The 16,356-nt window shown below is 38.0% G+C and overlaps 1 long non-coding RNA gene across 1 annotated transcript; it reads left to right on the forward strand.

Annotated features, from left to right (window-relative positions):
* The first annotated feature begins 2,898 nt into the window (after window positions 1–2,898).
* LOC148550601 (uncharacterized) lies at window positions 2,899–3,602 on the forward strand. The gene is made up of 3 exons (XR_015892023.1): window positions 2,899–3,228; window positions 3,357–3,419; window positions 3,517–3,602. It is a non-coding gene; the product is annotated as an uncharacterized LOC148550601 (long non-coding RNA).
* Window positions 3,603–16,356: the final 12,754 nt, after the last annotated feature.

A 16,356-nucleotide genomic window follows, 5' to 3' on the forward strand; every position in this document is an offset into this window, starting at 1 on the left:
ACAATGCAGATGGATGATATGTATGTGGTACCTGTTTTTCACCATGGAGGCCGTTTTGCTAGAAAACCCAGTGGAACTCTTGAGTATATTGGTGGGAAAGTTGAGAAATTTCCGAAGATGGACTTAGACTTTGTGAATTTTGGGGATTTGGTGACATTGTTCAAGGGTTTGGGGTATGCATCATATAGGATAGTATATTGGTTTGACCCAACTAGCAGTGATCTTGAGGGTGGACTGCACATTCTGAGAGGAGATGCAGGCATCAATGAACTCCGAGAGAATAAGATGAAGAATTCAACGACGGATGAATTCTACATTTACTTCGACCATCCAGTTGATGAGCCAGAGATAGTGGATGAAGCTACTGCGGCAGAAGCAGGGGTGGAAGAGTTTGATGACCCAATTGATGTGGACAGCATCATGAGAAAGCTCTAACCATCACCATCCACAGAAGCTGATGGGCAAGAAAGTGAGGAGGATGAAATGTATAAACCTCCTCCGAGTGACTCAGAGACTGTTTTGGATGAGGACTGTTCCAGTGTTGATGAAGACGATGATAGGATGAGGAAAAAAAGAAGTGTGAAAGGAAAGGAGAAGGTTCTGCCAAAGACAAATAGCAGTGTGAAAGAAGGGCAGGGGCAGAGTCAAGTGGAGTTAAAAACAGAGGTAGAGTAAGGAGTGCAAGGGGTAGTGCTGCCAAAGGTGATGGGCCTACTGTGAAGACCAGAGGAATAGCCAAGCCCAAAGAAACTGGGCCAAGAGAAAAGCCCAAAAAGACCAGGCCTGCTCCGAAGCCCAGAAGGAATGGGCCTAATGCAAATCAACAAAGAAGTAGGCCTGCTGTAGATGCTGAAGAACCTCACCCTAATGTGCAACCCAGGGATCTGCCTCCAATTGGACTCTATGTGAGTGAGGAGGTTTCAGATGATGATGATCCGATTTATGAGTATGTATCAGAGGAACTCCACACACCAGTGTCTTTAGAGGATGAGGGAGAAAATCATGAGTTTCCAGTTTTCAATGAAGAGTATGGGTTCGGGGAGGGTAGGTTCGAGATAGGAACAAAGTTTGCAACAATTGATGGGTTCAAAGAAGTGGTAAAAGACATGTTCATTTCTGAAGGGAGGGAATTGCTGTGGATCAAAAATGATAAAGAAAGGGTGAGGGTTGGCTGCAGAGGTGAATAATGTCCATGGCTGGCACATCTATCCTACAACAAAACATTATTATGTTATCAGGTAAAGACTTACAAGGCAGAGCATACATGTGCTAGAGACCTGGGCAGCAATGCAGCTGATCAACACTGGGTCAGCAAGAAAGTGGAGAAGAGAATGGCTAGTCAACCTCATATGACTACTAATGAGGCAATTGAGTTTCTTAGAGAAGACTTTAATCTAGTGTTGCATCCGAAGATGGTCTACAGGGCAGTGAAAGAGGCCAAAGAGAGGATTATGGGAAATGAAAAGGAACAGTATGGGAAGCTTAGGGACTATACCATGGAGATCATTAAGAGTAATCCGGGATCGACTGCAAGAGTTGATGTGATCCCAATCCCTCAATCCCTACCTGTCTTTGACAAAATATATATCTCCTTTGAGGGTTGTAAGCAAGGCTTTAAGTCTGGGTGTAGGCCTTTCATCCATCTAGATAGAGCATTTTTGAAGGCATATCATGGAGGCCAACTACTGTCAACGGTGGCATAGGATGCCAATAACCAATTCTACCTAGTAGCATATGGAGTTGCAAGATCAGAGACAAAGAAATCCTGGAAATGGTTCCTGACACTGCTTCAGGAAGATCTGGGTGATGCACATCAATTTAGTGCATATATGTGTTTGCAATGGATATTAGTGCATAGGTGTGAATGATATTTTGAATACTGCAAATATGTGTTTGTAATTGAAGTTATTGTAAATTACTGAATGCAATTTAAACTGCTGCATATATGTGTATGCAATATTATGTGTTGGCAGGGTCTGCTACCAGCCTTAAAGGAGGTAATGCCGAGAGCACATCATCGGAACTGTGTGATGCACATGTGGAAAAACTTCATAAATAGGTTCAAAGATATGCACATTAGAGACATCGTATGGGACTGTACTAGGTGCACCACTGAACCAGAGTTCAAAGAGACCATGGAGAAGCTGAAGGGGGTGAATAAGGCAGCATGGGAGTATCTGATGAGGTTTGAACCAGCCACTTGGGTTAAGGCTTTCTTCAGTCATGGCCCCAAGGTGGATAACCTAACTAACAACATGTGCGAGGTATTTAATTCAAAAGTCGTTAAGTACAGAATGAAGCCAGTTTTGACTATGTGTGAGGAAATTGGGTGCTACCTAATGTGGAGAATGACCAAGCATATTAGGCTGTTAGAGCACCATAGTGGAAAGCTTGCACCCGTTCAGGAGAAAAGGTTGCAGAGGCTGATAAAACCCAACAGCAAGTGGATTGCCGAATGGGTGGGAGATAACGAACGAAAGGGATTTCAAGTTAGCAGAAAGCAAACCAAAGTAGATGTGGATTTGATCAAACACACTTGTTCATGCAATGTTTGGCAACTGACTGGTATATCTTTAATTTTGAGTGATTTTCTTTAAGGCTGATCTACTATAATGCTAGGTAATATGTTTTGAATGATTTCAGGGCTGATCTAATATAGTGCTAGGTAATATATATGTTTTGAATACTTTTAGTGATGATGTAATATATTGCTATATAATATGTTATGAATGATTTTAGGGCTGATCTAATATAATGATATGTAATATGGTATGTGATTTTGATTCAGGCATGCCATGCATTCACGGTATTGCTGCAATTAGAAAGAGGCATGACCAGGTAGATGATTATGTGCATCCCTGGTTATGTATGAAATCTATTCACAAAACATATGCACATTGCATAAAACCAGTTCCAAGTGAGGAATTTTGGGTAACCACTGACCAGCTGAGGCCTGCTCCACCACCCATCAAGCGACCTATTGGGAGGCCTAAAGTACACAATCGCAACAAGGATCCTGCTGAGGCTCATATTCAGGGTGACAAGCTTAAGAGAAGCTTTCAAGTGACATGCAGCAAGTGCAATGAGAAAGGCCACAACTACAAGACATGTAAGGGAGCACCAAGCAACCCAAACTGGAAACCAAAAAAGAAAAAAGCTAAGAAGACTGATGCAAACACAGAACCCTTGGAGCAGCTTCCCCTATCACAATCAGCCCCTCAACCAGAGGTATCCCTGCTATTGTTTAGGATCGATCTGTACATTTTAAATTTTGTCAGTGGTTACGATGTCCTATTAACTTTTTTTTAAGGACTAATTTGTCCATGTTCTTTCCTTGTTTGATCTATGTTGCATAGGATCAAAGCCAGACACAGACTGAAAGTTTGGCTGAGAATAGTGCTGTGCAAGAGAAGTCTACAGTAAGCATCCCCCACCCTAAATAATACACTCATAATCACAATCACTTTATTCATGTCAATGCATTTGAACAACTGAATAAGTCGGTTACTTTTGCAGAATCATGTCATCAGCCAGAATGCTGCAGCAACAACACCATCCGCTCCAGTCCAAATTCCATTCAAGCCTCCATCCCAGCAGCCAAGAATTGGGCAACCCAAAACCCCAGCTACTTCCTCCAAATTCAGACCCAAGCAGACAATCAGAAGGCCCCGAGCAAGTGCAAATCCACCTTCAAATCCACCTGCAACTCCACCCCCAGATACAACCCAGACTCAAAGCACTAGTGCCAGTGTCGCTACATCAGAGGAGACCTTCAAAGTTGCTGGCAGTGAGGACATAGGAATGAATTTCATCCCAACTTCTGGATCTAAGAATCAGAAGAACTGAACACTACTGAATGAATTTCTGTTTTTTGTCATAGTCTTCAGTATAAATTAAACAACACTGTCTACTTATTGTAGTTTGGCAAACTTGTTTATATGCCAACCATATGTTTTGTTATTTTGTGGCAAACTTGTTTATGTTTTGGATTAAGACAGATACATTGTTGTTCATATTTTGCTCATAATATATGCAGAATTACTACCTTATATAATAGCTGATTCACAAAATTACTACCTTATTTTTTGTTCAACAATGGCAATTTTCATTGAATAGCCAACAATGGCAATTTTCATTACATCATCAACATTGTACATCAACTCATCATCCTCACCACTTTAAGATACATACAGCAACAACAAAAACTACACTAATCAAAGCAATATGCCACATACTCATTTTTTCTCCTTCTCCATACATAACAGTTTCCTCTCCAACTCTTTCATTTTTTTCTCCAGTTCCTGGCTTCGCACCAGTTGAATTTTTTCTTCCAATTCCTGACTTCGCACCACATGATCTTCAATGTCTACACCTCCAACATCATCCACAGCACCCAATGCTTCAGACTCCATGGCCCTAATTTTTTTCAAGTGTTCATCAAGCCACACAAAATACCGGCAACACCGTTCTTTAACCTAGAGCAATTTTTCAGATAACACCATAATTAGACACAGAACACTCTCATCCAACTACTATAAAAATAATTGCTCACCTTGAAGAATGGACACCCGAAAAATATTCTATTGGGATTAGATGCTGTTCTTGACTTGTAAAGAATGGCATAAACGCCGCAGAAGCACTTCGGCGCAACCCCATCTCGATCACAAGCTCCAGCAATAGCGGATGAAGATCTTCGTCCAGGTCTTGTGCATGAAGAACCCCCCTCGCTCATCATGGACGATCGCACAAGCAGCGGCCATGACTTCCACCTTGCGTTTGGATGAAATAGGGCTCACTGGTGGAAACGGCGTCGTTTGGCACTTCAGGGACTAATTTGTCCACTTAAATTTCATCCCAATCCACCTCAGCGAGCGTAACGGCCACGTCATTCAGTGCCCCTCCATGTCAGCTAGCTCCGTTGCCGTTTTTGGCCCAAAACGGACGGAAGGGTATAATTGTCTCCCGTTTTAAAACGTGGGGGATCGAAATGTATTTTCCAATCTTGAGGGACGAAAATGTCCCGTTTTAAAAGGTCAGGGACCTATTTGTCTTTTAGTCAAATAAGTACTTCTAGAGTTAAAAATCCAAACACAAAATAACTTATTTATAAGTTACTTTTAACAGAGTCATTTATTGTTTAAGTTATTTTATCAAAAGGAGCTTAATTAAGTTGGTTACCCAAACTGGGCTAAATGACTTTTTAGAAAGTCACAAGTTAGATTTGAAAATTGTACTAAACATTAATGTTATAACTTTTTATAGGTTATAAGTTAAAAAAAAAAAATACTTATAGACCTATCCAAATTGGCCATAAAACCAATGTTTTGAAAATGGAACCGAACCGACCAATTTGACAAGATTAACTAAGAACCGGTCTTCTGGCGGATTTAATAGATATAATAAATTGTCCTACAGAAAATTAGTAGAGGAACCGGCCGAACATGTAGTTAACCGGTAAACTATCAGAATTGGCCGGATTTTTAAGGGATTAATCGGTTTAGATTTAGAAAAAAAATATCCCAAAACGGGCCTGTTTTATTTTTTGAAAAAAAAATGAAACGCTCCCAATCATATCCCCCCTCTCTCTCAAGCTTTCTCACTCGCAAGCAAAAGCAATAACCCTAAACCCTCTCTCTCTCTCTCTCTCTCTCTCTCTCTCTCTCTCTCTCTCTCTCTCTCTCTCTCTAACTTTATGCCCAACCAGCAGAAGCAGCCAGCACCCAGCCCCACTATCGCCAAACTCTTCTCTCCAACGAGAGGGCGACGTTTGGTTAGATCAAAGTTCTTCTCCTCTATGTCGTTGCCTCTGGACTTGCATATCGAAGCTTGTGACCGTCTTCTCTACGTCGTCATCGTCTCCTCTTCAAGCCCGGTCAGTTTGATTCCTTCTTTGCTGGTCAGTTTGCTCGATCGTCGTCTCTGTGTCGCCTTTCTTCCCTCGTCGTTAGCTTGGTTTCTCTCTCGCTGGCAGTTGAGTTTCGTTCTTTTTTTGTTGTCTGTTTTGTTCCTCTGTCACTGTCAGTTTGGTTCCTCCTTCACTGCCGATAAGCTTCGCTTGTTCATTTGGTCTCTTTTTGTTAATTTTTGTGATTTTAAGTTTCTAATTTTGTATGATTTTGATCTTGAAATATCCTTAATGTTATTGATTATGAATTTATGATTATTTTGTTATGTTTTTTTAATTAGTTTTGTATGAAATTATGATAAATCATGATGATGATTGATTTCATATATTTTGTTGATACTGCTTTGTTTGTTAAATAGCTGTGTTGATGGTACTTTGCTAATTTTTTTGAAATAATTTATTGATGGTTAATTTTTTGCTGAGTTAATTTTCTAATTGTGTTGTTATGGATTTTGTTGTGTTAATTTGTCTAAATTCATTGTCTATTGTGTTGTAAGCTATATGTCAAATATGAAACAACTACAAAATAAATTTTTAATGATAAATTATAAATAAAAATTATAAAATTTTGAATTACATTAATTTATATATATTAAATTTTTAATAATTTTATTTTATATTTAACTAAACTGATTGAATTTAATAAAATTCCAATTAAATTATTAAACTAATTATCTTATCCATTTATTAACCGATTTAGTTCTCACAACTTTGTCTAAAACATAATCCTTCATTTAATTTTTGATATAACGTCTAACACGTGCTACAATTTTTGCGAAAAGGAGCATAACTCTGCCAGATGCTGTCTCCGCATATGGGTGTGCATGGCCTGACCCGCTCTGAAGATTCGGCCCGGTTCCGAACACTTTAGGGCTATTTTGGTGTGATTTCACCGGGTCTAGGACCGGGTAAAGGTCTCAAAAATAGACCCGATCATTATTTCGAGTCAGGTCCGAGTCATGGCTCGGGTCACCCGAAGTCGGCCCGGTGGCCCGGTCATCATACACAATTAATATTTTGTGTTATTAGTGATGGATGATAGCTATTCTTATGTGGAATTTAAGTATTGTAAACCTTAATATTTTGTGTTATTAGTTATTATAAGACTATAAGTTAATGTTTTATATTTAAAATGCATAAGATTTTAGACTAATGCATAATATTGTGTTATTTATATTGATTTAAATATTTGGTGTTATTAGACAATATTAGTATTAATTATGGCTATGCTTTAATTTTAGAGAAGAGTTGGTTCTTGTTATATTTTTCTAAGTGAATTTTACCATGTCAAATAATAGTTGGAGTCTTGGAAATTTGGATATTTTCACATGCTAGCTTATAAGAAGGTATCAAGGTAATGTAATGTTAATGGCCTGATTTTCACCCGGTATAATCGTGGCCCGAAAGTGTATAGGTTTCATCGGGTCTATGGCCGAGTTCGGGTCTAATAAATAGGCCCAGTATATATTTTGGGTTGGGTCTGGGTCACATCAAACTCAATTTCACCTGGCCCATGCACACCCCTATCCCCACATGTGAATAATCGTTTGATTACATGTAACACATCCAATTGGTCCACGCGATTTCATCACCTACCGAAGAATAATCGTTTTCACATGGATTTTTTACTTAAATAAAATAAACACAATTCAAAATTATTTGATTCCCTTAAAACAATTTTTAAAATGTAAATACCTTCTTCTTAATATTATATAAATCGTTCTAAGGCTTTGAGGGTTATATAATAGGTTAACCATGATACCCTGGAACGATTTATGTATGAATACTTCGAGAGAATAACTCATAAATCGTGCCAAGATTCCCAACTATATAAATTGTTTATAAATCGTTCTAGGATGGGCGGAGTTACGCACGATTCGAGGCTAAGCCACACAAGGCTGACACGATTTATGTGCAAAGGCTAACTCTCAGCTCCCTGGTACGATTTATGATAACTTTGGAGACTCTCAACATCCTGTCACCATTTATCCTCAACTAGCTACTCCCGAGGAGAGTTAAGGAACCCCATAAACGTATTTTTCTCTAACTTGTCCATTATTAATTTAAAAATAGATATGGATGTATCAATTATTTTTAAAAGAGTATTTATTTAATTCAATCTAAAAATAAATATCAATAAAGATTATATACATCCACATTTTACTTTAAAAATAAATTGATACAATACAAATTGATACTCTTTTTCTTTATTTAATTTGGTTTTTTTAATAAAATTAATAACTGAAATTACAAAAAGAATTACAAATTATACAAAGCCAAATAAAAAATAACAAAAAAATTCTAAAAAAAATATGCATCAATAAAAATATTAAAAAAATTATATGAACAATGAATAATAAAAATTTATAAAAACTTAAATTTATGTTACTCAAATTTATATTATGCAAAATTATATTTTTTAACCTTTTGACTCTTTTTTTTTTAAAAAAAATTAAATTTATGTATTAAAATTTAGTACTCTTTTAATTATAATTTATCAGTACTCTTTTTTTATTTAATTTGGTCTTCCTAATGGAATCAATAATTGAAATTATAAAAAAATATATTTTTATTTTTTAAGTTAAAATTTAAATAGATATAATTTAATTTAAAAAATTAATTAAAATTTTTAAGTTAAAATTTAAATAGATATAATTTAATTAAATTTAAAATTTAAATTATATCTATTTAAATTTTAATTTAAAAAATAAAAATATACCTTTTTTCTAATTTCAATTATTGATTCTATTAGGAAGACCAAATTAAATAAAAAAAAGAGTACCGAAAAATTATAATGAAAAATACTAAATTTTAATACATAAATTTAAATATTTTTGAAAAAAATGAGTCAAAAGGATGTTAAAAAATATAATTTTGTATAAATAAATTCATGTTATTTTGAGTAACATAAATTTAAGTTTTTATGAAATTTTTAATATTCGTAATTTTTTTAATCATTTTTATTGATGCCTATTTGTTATAGAAATTTTCTTTGTCATTTTTTTATTTGGCTTTGTATAATTTTCAATTATTTTTTTATAATTTTAATTATTAATTCCATTAAAAAGACCAAATTAAATAAAGAAAAAGAGTATCGATTTATATTATATCGATTTATTTTTAAAGTAAGATGTGGATGTATATAATCTTTATTAATAGTTATTTTTAGATTGGATTAAATAAATACTCTTTTAAAAATAATTGATACATCTATATCTATTTGTAAACAAATAATGGACAAGTTAGGAAAAAACACGTGTATGGAGTTCCTAACTCTCCTCAGGATTAGTTAATAGTGACAGGGTGTTGAGAGTACCCAAAGTTGAACATAAATCGCGTTAGGGAGATGAGAGTTAGCCTTTGCACATAAATCGTGCCAGTATTGAGTGGTTTAGTCTTGAATCGCGTAATTCCACCCACCATAAGATAGACGATTGATAGACAATTTATAAAGTTGAGAACACTAGCACGATTTATGAGTAATTCTCTTGAAATATTCATGCATAAATCGTTGGAGGGTGTCATGGTTAACATATTATATAACTTTCAAAACTCTAAGACGATTTATATATTATTAAGGAGAAGACATTTACGTTTTGAAAATTCTTTTAGGGAAATCAAGTAATTTTGAGTTGTGTTTATTTTATTTAAGTGAAAAAACCTTTTCACATTAACAATGGCCTTTTTTTTTTTTTGGTGACTTAAAAGAAAAATAAACAAAAACTAAGAAAGAAAAAAAAACAAGAAACTGCTTAAGAAAGGCAGTCCCGCTGAATACTACTCTCAAACTCCTTCCAAGGCAATGGAAGCTCCACTTGGGGAGAAATAGTCCTCATTGCAGTCTTTGCCATGATGTCTGCTACTGTATTTGCATCTCTCAAGATCAACCGAAGATCAGCACGCCATTTCCAAGACATGATATCTCGGATTTTTAACACCAAATGATCAGTAAACCCAGAGCAATCTTGTAAATTATTGACAATAGTAAAAGCCTCCACACAGTCTGTCTCACATATAATGTCTCTTTGTCCCGAGTCCCATGCTAAAAGAAAGCCTCTCCAAATAGCAAACAACTCTCCTTGCAAAATGCTACGACTCTCAATTGTTCCCAGACAGCCTCGTTGCCACCTTCCCTTCCAATCTCTGCTAACACAAGCAAAACCAACTCGAGCACCACTGCCAGGATAGCTAGCATCACAATTAATCTTAAAGGTACCCACTGAGGGGGGAATCCAAGAGCCACTAATGGTTGAGGGGATAGATAGTCGTTGCAACTCAAAAATATTTCGGAGCTCCTTTTCTAAGGACAAAGCCATACCAATCACCTTATCTATGGTCCAATGCTCGTGAGGATGAAAGATCTCGTTGTTTCTCGAACACCAAATCCACCAGAGACCAGAAAAGAATCTAAAGGGGCGCTGTTTGCTATTATGTAAAAACCAACTCATCAAATCCACTGGTTGATCGGAGATCCCTAAAGCTTGCCAAACAAGTTGGGCTTTTGGACAATCCCGAATACAATGTAAAACCGACTCCTGACTTGAGAAACATCGTGGACAGCTATCCGTGTGCGAGATGCCCCTTCTAAAACGAAATGCAGCAGTAGGAAGAGCCTCCCGAAGACATAGCCAGGCCAAAAATTTGTGCTTTTCCGGAACATGTTGACGCCAAAGCCAAAGCCAATTACCCCTATCCTCCCAACTAAACATCTTCTTACTGAGCCATAAATAACCACTATGAGCATCATAAACCTTTGAGGCCGCACCAGTCCAACACCAACCGACCTCTGAACCAGCTTGAACATCTGGGTTGTAAGAATTAATGTTGCTCTGCAGAGACTGATTCAGAGGAGAATAGATATTCTCAAGGTTCCACTGTCCAGATGACCAAAGGTCCAATATCCTGAGATCCGAATCAGAAATGTGAACATAATCCATCTCCTGACACAGTCGCCCCTCTCTTCTCCATCTAGAGAACCAAAAGTTCTGTTCCAAATCCCCAATGCACCAACTAAAACCTTCCTTTAGGATATCCCAAGCTCGACATATACTCTTCCAAACATAAGATCCACTTCCTCGAGACCGACTAAAACAATCATCCTTAGAAGAATGGTATTTCTCCGTCAACAGTTGAACCCATAGCTTGTTGGGATGGTGAAAAAGTTGCCAAACTAGTTTTCCAAGAAGAGCAATATTGGCACAAAAGGGATCTCTAATTCCCAGACCTCCAAACTTCTTAGGAGTGACCAACACTTTCCAGTTAACTAGATTCAGGCCTCTACCATCAGCTTGACCCTTCCATAGAAAGTTTCGCATCATGGATTCTATCTTATTAGTTACCCCTTTAGGGAAGAGAGATACTTGCATGCGATAAGTAGGAATCGCAGTCACTACCGAGTTGAGCAAACAGAGTCTGCCTGCCTTATTAAGCAATCTTCCTTTCCAGCTGGCTAGCCTTCCCCGAATCTTGTCCAAAACATCGTTGAAAGTTGCGAGTGTCACCCGAGAGTGATTAAGGTTCACCCCTAAATACTTGCCCAAGTTCTGAACGAATCTGATGGAGGAGACTCCAGTGAAAATCTCTTTTCTTGTCGCTGAAACATTCTTGGAGCATAGCGCTTTAGATTTTTCCACATTAACCTTCATCCCAGAGGCTCTGCAGAAATTTTCCAAAGCTACCATTACAGTTTGAACTTGCTGTTTTTCAGCTTTACAGAAAAGAAGCAAATCATCGGCAAACATCAAATGAGAAATTCTTGGACCCCCTCTAGAAACCGCAACTGGCTTCCACACGCCCTTATCAACTTGCTGATTAATAGAACAGGACAATCTCTCCATACACAACACAAACAGATACGGTGATATAGGATCTCCTTGCCTAAGACCCCTGCTCGGAGTAAAGCTATTTAATCTATCCCCATTCCAGAGGATAGACAGTGAGGAAGCAGTGACACAATGCATAATCAGATTGACTGTCGGAGGAGGAAAGCCAAAACTCACCAGGGTTTGTTTCAGAAATCCCCAATCCACTCTATCGTACGCTTTCTCCAAATCAATCTTAAAGGCCAGGGTGCCTTTCTTTGACTTTGTCTTCTTCATGAAATGGAGAACCTCTTGTGCTACAATGATGTTGTCAGGGGTTCCTCTCCCCGGGATAAACCCTCCTTGAAGGGGCCCAATAATCTCTTTGAGATGGGGACGAAGTCTATTGACCAGGACCTTCGTTATAACTTTGTAAACCACATTACAGAGACTAATTGGTCGGAAATCCTTCATGGAAACCGGGTTTTCTACCTTCGGAATAAGAACCACAAGAGTTTCCATCATCCTTGGATCCATATCCAAACCAGAGAACGCATGACGAACCATAGTCCAAACATCAAAACCAACAATCTTCCAGTATTCTTTAAAGAAGAAAGCCTGAAACCCATCAGGGCCCGGCGCCTTAAAAGAATGCATACTGAAAACAGCCGACTTAACTTCTTCCAGAGTAACTGGCGCTGTGAGGCTACAACAGGCTTCATCATTCAGGGAAGGCAGTGGCACATCACCAAGACAACCTAAGTCTACATCCTCCGACTGGCAGAATAGGCGTTTATAGAAGGATTCAGCTTCCCTTCTAAGGACATCCGGGTCCGTTTCCCACACCCCATCTTGAAGAAAGAGACCATGAATCTTATTATGCTTTCTCCGCACAAGAGTCTGGACATGAAAGAACTTGGTATTTCTATCCCCAAATTTTACCCACTGCTCTCTGGATTTTTGAAACCATAGAAGTTCCTCCTGCACAAGCGTGTTATTAAATTCCTCAATCAGCTGTTTTTCTTTTTGCCGCATAGACAAATCTTCCATTACTTCAAGTCGCTTCTGAAGGAAATTAATCTGTCTCTCCAATTTGTATTTCCTAACGAAAATATTGCCGAACACTTTAGAATTAAACTCCAAAGAGTTCTTCTGCACTTCTGAAAGCTTGCCGTGCATCTCTCTGTAGCCAGCCTGCCATGACTGGTTCACAATATTTCTGTACCCCGGATGAGTTGCCCAAGCTGCAATAAACCGAAAAGGTCTATTCTTTTTCAGTTGGGGACGACCTATACAGCGTACTAGGATAGGACAATGATCAGATTGAAGCCTATTTAAAATTTCTGCGTAAGCCTCTGGAAATAGAGATAGCCAGCCACTATTGATACAAACCCGGTCAAGTTTTTTCGCCACCTCAACACCATTTTTAACCCTTCTGTACCAAGAAAATTGTCTTCCAATAGTCTTCAAGTCAAACAGATTACTATCCCCTAGAGAGGCAGCAAGCCGATCTGCATGATGACTCGAGAAGAGGCAACCCTTAGATTCATGAGAGAATAGTACTTCATTAAAATCACCAAGAACAATCCATGGCCCGCAGAAAGACGAAGACTGAGTAACAAGATAATCCCATAGCAAAACTCTGGTATTAAATTGAGGACTACCATAGATACCACTGCACCTCCAAATCACATTATTTACCTGAACCTCAACTGTAACACACTGATCGAAAGCATCAACCCATTTGCAGTGAACACCCTGTATTGCAGAAAGGAACCAAATACCCCCCTTGTGTCCTGACGCCTCCACTATACCAATAGGGTGATAACCAAGTCTTTCCCAGAACATTTTCAAGTGTTGAAAAGGACAGTGAGTTTCAACCACAATAAAAATTACAGGTTTAAATTTCCTAACCAGCTCTTTACAATTCACCCGGGCTAACTTATTAGAAGCACCCCTAATATTCCAAGCTATTATATTTAAACTATCCATAATATAAAATATAAAAATATAAAACAAGGAAATCAAAGTGCTTCACCAACCTCAAACCGAGGCTTGCCCAGCGGAAGTGACTCCCGTGACCTTCAGTTTTGCCGGATCTCCCTGGAATATCTCCTTAATCCCGCCTACCGACGCAGTAACAGCCGGCAATGCGCCTTCCTTCTCCAATGGAACCGCCACGGTAACACCCTCCTTCACGGTTGCAGGAAGACATGACGATGCTTCCACCACCGTGCCTCCATTCTTCTCAATTGGCGAGCTCTGTAGGGACCCCGGCCTTGGTCGTTTCCGGAGAGAGGACCCGCAAAGCACTGGGGTGTGTCGGGTTGAGGAGATCGACGTCTCACCAACACGGGAAGCGCTGTGTCCGACCTTGACTCGTGACCCGACCCTAGCACGATAGGAGCTTGATCCATTCGTGTGAGAGAAGTGAATGGTGGGCCTGATTACTCTACCCGAATCGATTCTGGATTGAATGCCTCTTTGGACCTTGTTAGATTGCTTCTGACCCAGCTTGGTTTTACCTTTCCTCACAACTTGCTCCCAGCCTGGTTCATCATGCATGCAAGCCTCCTCAACATTATTTCTTTCCAAATTATTAGCCTCCAAATCTTCTTGCAAATTCGATGCAGGATTCTCGCCAGTAACGCCACCTACCACATTAGGTTCTACTTCATTTGAATTGTGATTTTTGGTCTCAGGATGTGGCACTCCCTTTGTACCGTCCCGTGGCTTGGTGGCATCGGAATCAACACTCTTTCCTTCCCTAGAGTCTCTACCCAAGCACTGTGCCATATCGTGACCATAACGTGCACAAGAGTTACAAATTAAATTTAAACTTTCATACTCCACTACATGAGTTACGCCTTCCACAATGATATGCTTGATCACTGGCAGTCCTAAATTTATTTGAACACATACTCGGGCATATCGTCCTCTCTCAGCCAATTTAGTGGCTAAGTCCACTTTGATGGGAACTCCTATTGCAGAAGCAATACGCATCATGGCCTGTTCCTGATAGCACCAGATTGGGAGCCCCGAAATCCGAACCCATACAAGCGTAGACCCGAAGGATTGCTCACATGGCCGAAAATCTATATCCCACGGTTTTACAGCAACATAGTGCCCCTCAATCAACCACGGACCACCAAGCATGACCTTCTCACGATCTTCACATGCATCGAATTTTACCATGAAGTACCCAAACCCCACATCAAGCAGATCAAAGCCACCTTTGATGCGCCAAACCATCCGAAGCTTGTGTGAAAGAGCTGTGTAACTATAATTTTTATCGAGAACCTTAATCACTAAAGCTTCTCGATAAGGCTCTGCCAAACAAAGCTTGGCTTCTTCAGTGAAGTTTACACATGGAGGTTGGGAATCGCCCTGCTTGCCCACCACCGTGGCTATACTATCCCCAGATAGAGATCCTGCAAGTGCAAACGCCTTCGATTTCTCTGGACCAATGACTTTATCTCTAAAGGAGATCTTTGTAGGATTTGAAAAACCCCCTCGTGAAAAACCCTCCTTGACACCGGATGCACCCCCACCCACACTCTCCCCCTTATCTCTTCCGACGGCATGGCCGCCATGCTCACTGTGTTTCGCCCTCAAACACTCGTTTCCGCTCTCTCCTTCTCTCATTCTCTCTGAGTACGGAGCACGTACTCTTTCTCTGCTAGGGTTTCTTCCTCAAGTAAACTGAAGTTTAACAATGGCCTTTTAATTCAGCATCATGGAATTTTTCTTAACATAATTTATTATTTAAAAAGTTAAAGAACTATATTGGACATTATTTTGTACAATTCGAGAAAAAAAATTTAAATTTCTAATGCAAATTACTTTTGTTTACAACAAAAATATGTTTTCTATTTTTTTTTATTTTCAGTATTTTACATTTTTTCCAGGGAGTGCCAATGGATAAACATAATGATAAACGAATTTTTTTTTTGAGAGTTTTGAGAACAAATAAATACTTTTTCTTTTGTGTCATTTATTTTACCAATTTAACGTTAGTTTTGAGAAATTTTATTTTTATTAATATTTAAAATTCAAATTGAAAATATTAGTAGTAATACTATTATAAAAGATAATTAATTAATTAAAATAACAATATTGTCTTGCTTTTATTCCTTTTTTAAGTTTGATTTAGTAAAATTTTTATTTTTTAAAATAATTTATTAAAATTGATTTTAAAAGATAATTGAATAAAGTATCGTTTTTGTCCCAACGTGTGGGTGTGGGGTAAGTTTTAAAGTTGTCTCTAACGTTTAAATCGTCCTATTTTAGTTCCTAATGTTTTAAAATTGGCTCAATGTTGTCCTACCGTTAGAAATCCGTTAACAAAATTGACGGCGGGACAAAATTAAGATGATTTTGAAACGTTAGGGACTTAAATAGGATGAAAACATTGGGGACACAAACAATACATAGAAATAAATTTTAATTTTATCATTCAATAATATCAATTTTTACGATACATAATTATTCAATTATTTTTTAATCACATCTGAGTAAATTACACTTAATCACATTACTTTCATTCTAAATAAATTTATTTTTTTATAATTTTACTCTTAAAGATTTTTACTTATCATAAAATATTTGTAGAATGACTACTTGACTAGTACATAAATTTACGAAAAAAAG

Source organism: Arachis ipaensis, chromosome B7 (assembly GCF_059453495.1).
Source record: "Arachis ipaensis isolate K30076 ecotype BB chromosome B7, ASM5945349v1, whole genome shotgun sequence".
NCBI lineage: Eukaryota > Viridiplantae > Streptophyta > Magnoliopsida > Fabales > Fabaceae > Arachis > Arachis ipaensis.